The sequence below is a fragment of the Ovis aries genome, chromosome 8 (assembly GCF_016772045.2).
Source record: "Ovis aries strain OAR_USU_Benz2616 breed Rambouillet chromosome 8, ARS-UI_Ramb_v3.0, whole genome shotgun sequence".
Classification (NCBI taxonomy): Eukaryota; Metazoa; Chordata; class Mammalia; order Artiodactyla; family Bovidae; genus Ovis; species Ovis aries.
The window spans coordinates 57,903,720-57,915,613 of NC_056061.1; the positions used below are offsets into that span (position 1 = coordinate 57,903,720).

Consider the following 11,894-nt stretch of genomic DNA (forward strand, 5'->3'; position numbering starts at 1 on the left):
AAAACAATCAAGAGAAAGCATCTGCTCGAATCAGTTCAGTTCAGTCGCTCAGTCGTGTTCGACTCTTTGGACCCCATGGTTGGCAGCAGGCCAGGCCTCCCTGTCCATCACCAACTCCTGGAGTTTACTCAAACTCATGTCTGCTGAGATGGTGATGCCATCCAACCATCTCATCCTCTGTCGTCCCCTTCTCTTCTCACCTTCAATCTTTCCCAGCATCAGGGTCTTTTCAAATGAGTCAGTTCTTCACATCAGGTGGCCAAAATATTGGAGTTTCTGATTTCCTTTAGAATGGACTGGTTGGATCTCCTTGCAGTCCAAGGGACTCTCAAGAGTCCTCTCCAACACCATAGTTCAAAAGCATCAATTCTTTGGTGCTCAGCTTTCTTTAAAGTCCAACTCTCATATGCATACATGACTACTGGGAAAACCATAGCCTTGACTAGATGGAACTTTGTTGGCAAAGTAATGTCTCTGCTTTTCAATATGCTATCTAGGTTGGTCATAACTGTCCTTCCAAGGAGTAAGCGTCTTTTAATTTCATGGCTGCAATCACCATCTGCATTGATTTTGGAGCCCCCAAAAATTAAGGTCTGACACTGTTTCCACTGTTTCTTCATCTATTTCCCATAAACTGATGGGACCGGATGCCATGATCTTTGTTTTCTGAATGTTGAGCTTTAAGCCAACTTCTTCACTCTCCACTTTCACTTTCATCAAGAGGCTTTTAGTTCCTCTTCACTTTCTGCCATAAGGGTGGTATCATCTGCATATCTGAGGTTATTGATATTTCTCTCAGCAATCTTGATTCCAGCTTGTGCTTCATCCAGCCCAGCATTTCTCATGATGTATTTTGCATAGAAGTTAAATAAGCAGGGTGACAATATACAGCCTTGATGTACTCCTTTTCCTATTTGGAACCAGTCTGTTGTTCCATGCGCAGTTCTAGCTGTTGCTTTCTGACCTGCATACAGGTTTCTCAAGAGGCAGGTCAGGTGGTCTGGTATTCCCATCTCTTTCACAATTTTCCACATTTTGTTGTGATCACACAGTCAAAGGCTTTGGCATAGTCAATAAAGCAGAAGTAGATGTTTTTCTGGAATTCTCTTGCTTTTTCGATGATCCAGCAGATGTTGGCAATTTGATCTCTGGTTCCTCTGCCTTTTCTAAAACCAGCTTGAACATATGGAAGTTCACGGTTCATGTACTGTTGAAGCCTGGCTTGGAGAATTTTGAGCATTACTTTACTAGTGTGTGAGTGAAGTGAAAGTCACTCAGTCATGTCAGACTCTTTGGGATCCCATAGACTATACAGTCCATGGAATTCTCCAGACCAGAATATTGGAGTGAGTAGCCTATCCCTTCTCCAGGACAAGCATGTGAGATGAGTGCAATTGTGCGGTAGTTTGAGCATTCTTTGGCATTGCCTTTCTTTGGGATTGGAATGAAGATGGTAAGAATACACAGAAGAACTATACAAAAAGATCTTCATGACCAAGATAATCACGATGGTGTGATCACTCACCTAGAGCCAGACATCCTGGAATGCGAAGTCAAGTGGGCCTTAGAAAGCATCACTACAAACAAAGCTAGTGGAGGTGATAGAATTCCAGTTGAGCTATTGCAAATCCTAAAAGATGATGCTGTGAAAGTGCTGCACTCAATATGCCAGCAAATTTGGAAAACTCAGCAGTGGCCACAGGACTGGAAAAGGTCAGTTTTTATTCCAATCCCAAAGAAAGGCAATGCCAAAGAATGCTCAAATCAAGTCTTCCATTTACAAGAATGACAAAGGTAATAATATAAAACAATAAAAGCAATACCAGCCTGCCCTCTTCTGTGACATTAGTTTTAGGGGGCAGCAAGGATGGGTAGCTTTAGAACGAGAATCCTGGAACTGAATCCCATCTCTGCTGGTGGGTGGGTTGGATCAGTAGAAAGTCATGTGCCAGGCAAAAGTGACAGGGATGGGGAAAAGGAAACATGACTATCACTCTTCTCTAAAAAGAATTTATGAAACTCAGGTGTAAGACTTGGATACCTGAGTATGAATATATGAAAAACAAAAAAGGCAAAGACATGAAGCTGAGGCAGACAGACCCAGTCCACGTGGACAGTATGAAGGCAGTGTGTCAGTTACCAAAGGAAGGGGAAATCTATGGTCAATCCTGGATCTGATGCCTCATGGTTGGGTAAGCAGGAGATGACACAGAGAACGAAAAGGTGCAATGGCCTAACATTTACTGCACATCTGTGAAATGAAAAGCGTCTCACATAGACAGTCTAATTTAATTTTCAAGTTCTCCCCTTTAAAGTAGGTAGTGGCAAATAAACCTGGCTTTCTGCTGCTGTTAAGTTGCTTCAGTCGTGTCCGACTCTGTGCGACCCCATAGACGGCAGCCCACCAGGCTCCCCCATCCCTGGGACTCTCCAGGCAAGAACACTGGAGTGGGTTACCATTTCCTTCTCCATGAAAGTGAAAAGTGAAAGTGAAGTCGCTCAGTCGTGTCCGACTCTTCGTGATCCTGTGGACTGCAGTCTATCAGGCTCCTCCATCCATGGGATTTTCCAGGCAAGAGTACTGGAGTGGGGTGCCACAATCAGCAAATTGTGGCATATGAAGATTAAGTAACTGGAAAGGTACCCCAAATGACCCACTAGGCAGAGGTGGAATTCAATTCCAGGGTTCTGGTTCTAACAGTCCCTGCTGCCCCATAAAACAGATGTCACAGAAGAGGGTGGGCTCTGGATGCTAGGTTTGGTTTGAATATGTTGCAAGAAGAACTCACTGGAGATTTCTGGTAATCAGGGGGAAGAGACCACAAGGAAATATGTGTCTTTGATCTAATTGTTGGTGCTGGTAACAAGTACGACAGTGGAATGGCTGAGGCAGAAAAAAACAGTACTGGGGCCATGCCTGTGCTCTGCTGTCTCGAGGCCACCCTGGAATCCCTGGGAAGTTTTCGATGCTGTCCATTCTCTCTCCCTGATTGGCAGGTCCAGTTCATCTATTCTGAGCCCTTTGGACTTCACTAAGTAATTGTCAGAGACCCAAAACCAATTTCATAAAAGGATGAATCAAACTTCTACTCAAACAGTAGAACCACTGCAGCAGGGCAGCAGGAATAAGATTACTCCCAGGTAGCCTTGGACTTGGGCTTGCAGCCACCTGAAGAGCTGAGGACCCAAACTACACTGGACCTGGGATTCAACGAGATCAATACTATCCCAAGCTGCCTACAAAACACCAACTAGATCTCTCAATTTTGCATCTTTTTTCCCCCAGTAAGAGCTTGGGGGTTGAGAAGGGCTTCCCTGATGGCTCAGTGGGTAAAGATTCTGCCTGCCAATGCAAGAGACACAGGAGACACAGGTTTAATCCCTGGGTCAGGAAGATCACCTGGAGAAGGAAATGGTAACCCACTCCAGTATTGCTGCCTGAATAACCCCATGAACAGAGGAGACTGGTGGGCTGCAGTCCAAAGAGCTGGAAATTGAGCACAACAGCTTTACTCAGATACAATGCACACAGCATACACTCACCCATTTAAAGTGCACTATCCAATGGTGTTTTTAAATACTCATAATAAAAAGTTGTGCAACCACGACGTCACTGCTAGAACGTTTCCTTACTCTCCAAATAAAGCTGATACCCATTAACAGTGACTCCCCATTTCTCAATAAGCTCCTAAGCTGCAGGCCACCACTCATCTATTTTATGTCTTTATAGGCTTGCCAGTTCTGTACATTTCATATTAAAGGAACCATACAATGTGTTCTTTTTGTGACTGATTTCTTTTTCTCAGCACGTTTTCAAGGCCCATTCATGTTGCAGCATGTATCGATTCTTCCTTCCTGTTCACTGCTGCTGCTGCTGCTAAGTTGCTTCCGTTGTGTTGGATTCTGTGCTACCCCACAGACGGCAGCCCACCAGGCTTCCCTGTCCCTGGGAATCTCCAGGCAAGAACACTGGAGTGGGTTGCCATTGCGTTCTCCCTTCCTGTTCACTGCCAAATAATATTTTACTGTACAGACAGGGGCAACATCCTCCTGGCTCACTGATACCTTTCTTTCTCCTTTCCCTCTATCAACTAAGGCTCACTGCCTACACAAACACACTAGATGAGGACGTGTTCCTCTTTCTTCTTTATGTACTCTCTTGGGGGTGCTCTTCCGTCCACACACACACAAATGAGTCTCACATCCCTATCTCCAAGTCACACTCTTCATTCTCTGTAGTGTCTTTATGTCTCTGAAGCTGCAGGAACTCACCAACTGCCTTTTCAGCTGCCAGTGGAACTGGCAAAAATGAGAAATCTCTACTTTGAGGAAGACACTTAACATTTGGGCCTGCAGCCAGGATCCAAATGAGATAATGCATATCCAGGGACCAAGAGCTTTCCTACTCTACACAGAAGAAAGGAAAGCTCCGCTCTTGCATCTGCAGGAGCAACATCAACCACCTTCCCTGCCTCAGGACCACCTGACCACAGGAGTAGCTGAGGCCCGCTTTCTCCCCCGGAGTGGGGAGTGTGATCACTGAGTCCCATGGACTGCCGCTTCATATTGTAGTATTAACCTTAACCCTCAAGACTCAACAAGCCTAGGATAAGCCTCCCCACTGTTTTCTTTTATGGTCTCCTTTTCTGCTCTTCAGAGAATCAACCAAATAGCTACAAACTACCGGTGTCCCTCATCCCTTTACTCAAGAGCCTACATTTGAGGAAGTTCCTGCTGGTGAGACAACTAAGCGTCATTCACCCAAAAGGGCTGCCACTGTTGGATTGGTTGGCATTTCCTTAGAGGAAGGGTGCGGTGGTGAGTCTCTTGGCTCAGTGCTGAGCTAAGAATGAAAAGAAACTGTGATTGATGGAAGGGAAACAAAAACTCAACAAGATTATCACTAACATTATTTCCTAAGCATTGTGTTTACAACTTCCATGTTTATTTTCTCAGTTGATTCTTCCACCAAGCCTACGGAGATAGGTACAATAATAATTATGATTTTTTTACACAAAGAAATTGAGGTACAATGAGAATAAGCAACACACTTAATGTAAGAAAAGAACTAAAAATTGAAACTAAATCTTAAAGCCTACTATATTTTTAAAACACAAAACCATGTTGTTGTTGCCCTGTACAACAAAATTAAGGACAGGTGAGCCCACTCAATTCAGAAACACCAAATTTACCAGCTTTCTGCAGACCCTGTATGAAATCTGGCTAAACTCAAGGAAGATGGGGAAATAGGCCTGGAGTGACTTCATGATGAATCAAGGTAACACGGCTGCATAGCTTCCTCATCTTCTCTTATTCTGCTCATAGTGATACCTAAAAAACAACAGTGATTGGCTCTCCTGATGATGAGCTATGAGAAATAAAGGATCCAAACAACCAATTATACTGTAAAATACACAGAAACAGATACACAGCTAACTATAAACTGATTTAAAAGTGTATGATCTTTGCACACAGGTTACATCAACCAAGTTATTCTGATGTCTGCTTTGCATGTCACTCTCCATCCAGCACGTAGCCCAGAGCTAAAATGCACCAAAACACTCACGCTGTATATTTCTGAAAGGCCATTCAGAATTCCTAGTTTTATGACTCAGAGTAACTATACCTCATTATCTAAACTTGCACTATCAAGTGTTCATACCTGTGTGGCCACTGGCTTGGACAGCTCACGGATGGAACATTTCCATTTCAGCAAAGTTCTATTGAACAGTGTTCACCAAACATCTCAAAAAATAGCATTCTATGAGGATATATAAACATTACAAAGGGAAAGATGGGAAGAGAGGATCACAGTGCAATACTTGTACTGAGAATCTTAAGACTGTTTCTAAAGAGCATAAATAAAAGAACAAAGGGGATTTTTAAAAAGGAATCTTGAGCATCAAACATTACTCCTAGTTACTAATGGACACAGTACAGAATCCTTAAAATTCCAATTAACATAAAGGTCATGCTCTATAAATTCAGTGCGGATAAAGCAATAGAAATAGTTTATAGTCAGTTTCACTTTCTTAACGGTGAGGATCAGCAGTACTTCCCTCCAACTTGTGCTCCAAAAAAGAGCTCCCAGAAGGGCAGGTTTATTTTGTTTGTTTTTGGTGGTGGTTTTTTTTTTTTGGTCTATTGCGTAGACTGCTCTACTTTCAGTATCTGAATATATAATAAGTGCTTAATAAATATTTGTAAAACAAATGTACCTATTTCCTAAGAACACACGCCCAGGCTGAGGGTTAATATAACCACTGCTAAGACAGTGAACTCGAGGTCTTTCTTTCAGATCCAGGATGTCCCAGACTTATCGCTGACTTGGGCCACTGCTCCATGCTATTTCCTCTCCCTGGAGAGCTCGTCCCATGACCCCCGCACCCTCCCTCGGTGACTTGCTCTTTTTTCCCCCCCGAAAGTCACGTCACATGGCTGGAGAAGTATTCTATGGTCACTCTGATCTGAAGTGCAGAGTCACCATTCTGCCACTCTGCTGATTTAACCTACTGCATCACAGTGCTAATCATCATTTAAAATGATCTAGTCAGTACATCATTTATTATCTATTCCTACCTCCGGAATATAGAGATGAGAGAGACAAGTCTGCCAGTCTTGTGGAATTCACAAGTGCTGGGGCCACAGAAGATGATCCAGAGATGTCAGGGTGATCACTACTACAAGCATGAGCACTGTCAACATCAGTTGCATTAACTGCACTTGTTAGCTCACCTCCTCCATCCGTTAAATTATCATACTATCTCAGTTTGGTCCACAATACCAAGAACTATTTTTTACCCTTTCACACACTAAGCTTTCAAATTAAATGGAATTACAGCAAACTTTACTCAGACTTACTGCAGGTGTTCTATACGATTTATTTTTTAACCAGCAGCCCCTGGCTAAAGTTTAAGATCATAATCAAAATTCAGACTGATTTCAAGATCAGGAACAGCAGAAGTAAGATATCTGAAGAAAAATGTAGATGTTACTGAGTTAACATGGTATCATCATGTTAACTCCTTCAGAAAATCTGAACTAGAGTTTAATTCTTAACCAGTCAAAAGTCTGGGACAAACTTCTCAAAGCAGCCTGCCAAGCAGAGCCCTGTCCACATCACAGCACACAGTTTAACACTGCTATAAGTCTCTGCCCTGAGGGCGTGGGGGCGGTGATCAGGACAACCCCAGAAGAAACGTTCACCTCCAGTATCACTGAACAGCACAGCATTTAACCATTTTCTTTTCTTCCAGATGCTGTGCAAGCTTTCAGTTCAGTTCAGTCGCTCAGCCGTGTCCGACTCTTTGCGACCCCATGAATCGGAGCACGGCCAGGCCTCCCTGTTCATCACCAACTCCCGGAGTTCACTCAGATTCACGTCCATCAAGTCGGTGATGCCATCCAGCCATCTCATCCTCTGTTGTCCCCTTCTCCTCCTGCCCCCAATCCCTCCCAACATCAAAGTCTTTTCCAATGAGTCAACTCTTCGCATGAGGTGGCCAAAGTACTGGAGTTTCAGCTTTAGCATCATTCCTTCCAAAGAAATCCCAGGGCTGATGATATATAATTATGGTCAGAATATGTTGATCTGAATTAAACAAAAATTAACATATGTCTACAAGAGCCAAGCAAATATAAGAACCTTGAGAGGAAAGAAATATACAGCATTTGACTGGAAGGGCATTTTTTTCTTTTTGTCTGAATTTAAGGAAAGTAACAACCTAAAAAACAAGAGGGGCGGGGTCGGGAGGTATCCTGGAATATTTTATGTACCTGCAAAGGGCTTTCTGCAAGCCAATTAAGGGCAGGTACTCAGATGGTAAAGAATCTGCCAACAATGCAGGAGACGTCGGTTAGATCCCGGGGTCGGGAAGATCTCCTGGAGAAGGGAATGGCAACCCACTACAGTATTCCTGCCTGTAAAATTCCACGGACAGAGGAGCCTGGAGGGCTAGAGTCCATGGGGTCGTACAAGAGTCAGACACGAAAGAGCGACTAACGCTTTCCTGCACTGAAAAGATCAAAGAAAGGCTGCATGTCAAACTCTCCTTGCCAAACCGAAAACCAACCACGATGAGCCTTCAAATAAACAGACGGCTCCTTTACTACAAAGTGAAGTGAAGTAGCTCAGTCGTGTCCGACTCTTTGCGACCCCATGGACTGTAGCCCACCAGGCTCCTCCGTCCATGGGATTCTCCAGCAAGAATACTGGAGTGGGTTGCCATTTCCTTCTCCATCTGTATTCGAGAGGAGAACTTCAAAGAGCGTTTTCTAAATCCGTGCGTTAAAAAGAGGAAGAGGTCAACTGGTGTCCAGCCCGAGGCAGAAGCTGGATTCCAGAGCTGGGCCGGAGCGGCTCGGGCACCAGCCCCGCCCCGGGGCGCGTAGCCCGCCGGTGCGCCTGAGCGAGCGCGGCCGGGGCGGCCGGGGGCGGAGGCGAGGCTAGAGCGCAGCCGGCGCTGGGCGGGCCGGGCTGGCAGGGCCGGCGGGACCCGCCTGATCGGGCGGCGCACCCGCGCCAGCCGGCGGGGCGTGGGGAGCAGCGCGATCTCGGGGCAGGGTTAGCGCCGGCCCTCCGACTCCTGGGAGCCTGCAGCAAAGCGCAGGGGCGGCGGCCACCTGACAACGCGCACAAAAAGCGAGGTGGCGCGGCAGCCACGGGGACACGTGCTTTCGGGGCGCCCCGCCAGAGACACCCCCTCCCGAGGCTCCTCTTACCCCGACCTCCTCGGCTTCCTTCTCCTTCTTTGGCCGCGGGGACCCAAGGGCCCCTGAGCCCCCAGCTACGATTCTCAGCTGATGGGTGGTGGCGCTGGAACGCTCATTGCGCATGCCCGCAATAGCACCCAGGGAAGGAGGCGGGGCTTTCTCCCCTCTCATTGGCCAGTGGAATTGAATAACAGCTGCCTTCCCCGCCCCCTCTGGTTCTAAGCTAAGGAATAGGGGTTCCTGCAAAATTACACAGTACATAGGAGGCGTTCTTTGAGGTCTGAAGTGCGGATGGCGAACGCCCTGGTTTGCGTGTAAAAAACAAGAAGAGGGAATGGAGAGCTGCTGTTTTCTTTATCGGGTCATTTCGGCCTCCCTAGACTTCAGGCCGTATCATCAACGCATGCCTTATCTTGTTTCCCAACACTTAACTCTACAGTAGACAGTATTCGCAGGTCCATTAAAAAAATGCAAACGTATAAATATGCAGTTCTTGCAGTTCTAACAGGAACAATGAAGGAATAAACGAAGAGTAATTTCCTTGTGCTTTCTTAGACAAGTTTTCATAGCATCCTTGAAAGGCAGGAAGTAGTTTTCCCAGGATTTGAAGTGAGCAGAGAATGTTCTTATGATATTCAAATATAAAGTAATCGTTAGATAAAAAGCATCAGTTGCTTCAGGTGAAAGAAATACCAGATTAATTAATGAGGTCTTTATTGGGGCTTCTCAGGTGCTGTAGTAGTAAAAAATCTGCCTGCCAATGTGGGAGACCCAAGAAAGGCAGGTTCGATCCCTGCGTTGGGAAGATCCCCTGGAATAGAAAGTGGCAACCCACTCCAGTATTCTTGCCTGGAACATTCCATGAACAGAGGAGCATGGTGGGCTACAGTCCATGGGGCAACAAAGAGTTGGACCCAACTGAGCACAAAGCATATATTTGTCTTTATTAAGGCAACAGTATTTTCTGAGAGGATCATCAGGACATCAAAATCCAGATGAGCTAAGCTGGAAAACAAATCTAAAGCCAGAATACTTTGAATTGGTACCACCCAAGCAAATTTTTGGAGAAGGAAAGGGCAACCTACTCCCGTATTCTTGTCTTGAGAATTCCAAGGACAGAGGAGCCTGGCAGGCTACAGTCCATGGAATGCAGGGAGCTGGACATGACTAAGGGACTAATACTTTCACTTTAGGAGCAAATTTTAGGTTGTTTGTAATTATGCATACAAATGTACTTAAGTGAGAGGTCACCCAAAGATAAGAAATAGAAGAGACTCTCCATTTATTTTTCATTTTTCTCCTTTAAACAGAGAAATGAGAACAAGAATTTTTTTTTTTTTAAATTTTGTGGTTATGCTGCATCTTTGTTGCAACACTCAGGCTTTCTCTCGTTGCCCCATGGCATGTGGGGTCCTAGTTCCCTGACCAGTCATCAAGCCCATATCCCCTGCAATGAAAGGCAGATTCTCAACCACTGGACCACCAGGAAAGTCCCCAAGAAATATTTTCTGTTTCTCATTTTTCCTGAAGAATACTGTGGTATAAGTGTGAAAATAGGCAGCAACATATACTTTCTCTCTTTTAAGAGGGGACAATAGAAAAAGATGGGCAGGATTGTCAGACAAAACGCACACACTCGCATCTAAAGAGGTAGCATGATTCAGCTACAGCCGATTGTAGACTTTTAGGAATGTTGGCCCAATATAATCAAATTATCGGCTTTGTTGAGATATAGTGGAAACTCTGATTTTTAAGTGAAATTTTTCCAGTATTCTTAACCTTTTTATAAAACATTCTGTAATCAAATAAAATATGTATTTCAGCCTTTGTAATAGATGATAATTTCAGCCATCGAGTATTAAAGCTGGAGAAAGCCTAACAGAAAAGCTAGCTCTATTTCCCCATTTGACAGATAAAAAAAATCTGAAACCCAAAGAAACATCATCAAAATCACACAAATAATTATGAGAAGCACAGGTCCAGGTGACCTAATTCAACATCTTGATTTCTTCCTTTATTTCATTAAGCAAATACTCACTGATGCTCTGCCCTGTGCTAGGTGCTGTGTGAGGCAATGCAAATCTCAAAATGAGATTACAGTATTTTCCCTTAATGAATGAGATCTCTCCCAGAACACTGCAAGAAATGCTGTGATAAAGATTTCTACACAGCGCTGAGGGAGCCCAGAGATGAGGATCACTTACAGGGACAGGGACCATTTCAAAAAAGGAAGAGTTACTAGAATCTTGAAAAATGTGTAAGAGTTTACTGGGGAGACAAGATGGGAAAGGACATTCCACTTGAAAGGAAGAACACATAAATACATAGGCAAATGTAAACTCTCAGGGATCTCTTATGACTTTCATTAGATAAAGCAAAGTGGGTGGAATGGAGGGGCATGAGACTAGAAAGTCAAATGGAATTTACATATTGAAAACCTGCATATCATGTTACATGAATACCTAATAGGAGTTACAGGATGAAAGCAAAGGTGTGATGTGCTCATAATTCCATTGTATGAAGAAGACTTTGGAGAATGGGGGAGAACAAAGAGAAGTAAGAGTGAGAGGAGCTTCCCAGATGGCACAGTGGTAAAGAATCCACTAACCTAATAGGGTTTTGCCAAGAGAACGCACTGGTCATATCAAACACCCTCTTCCAACAACACAAGAGAGGACTCTACACATGGACGTCACCAGATGGTCAACACCGAAATCAGACTGATTATGTTCTTTACAGCCAAAGATGGAGAAGCTCTACAAAGTCAGCAAAAAAAGACTGGGAGCTGACTGTGGCTTAGGTCATGAATTTAATATTTCCAAATACAGACTTATATTGAAGTTCAGTTCAGTAGCTTAGTCGTGTCAGACTCTTTGCAACCCCATGAATCACAGCACGCCAGGCCTCCTCGTCCATCAGCAACACCCAGAGTTCACTCAAACTCATGTCCATCGAGTCGGTGATGCTATCCAGCCATCTCATCCTCTGTCGTCCCCTTCTCCTCCTGCCCCCAATCCCTCCCAGCAACAGTATCTTTTCCAATGAGCCAACTATTCCCATGAGGTGGCCAAAGTACTGGAGTTTCAGCTTTAGCATCATTCCTTCCAAAGAACACCCAGGACTGATCTCCTTTAGGATGGACTGGTTGGATCTGCTTGCAGTCCAGGGGGCTCTCAAGAGTC

General features: G+C 44.6%; 1 protein-coding gene across 2 annotated transcripts in view; it reads right to left on the minus strand.

Moving 5' to 3' along the window:
- The window catches only part of STX7 (syntaxin 7), a 60,763-nt gene extending 51,946 nt beyond the window's left edge, over positions 1-8,817 (minus strand). For both annotated transcript variants that reach the window (XM_004011327.4, XM_042253481.2), the window contains exon 1: positions 8,722-8,817. The gene's annotated coding sequence lies outside the window, so the exon portion shown is untranslated. The remainder of the gene's footprint in view (positions 1-8,721) is intronic.
- Positions 8,818-11,894: the final 3,077 nt, after the last annotated feature.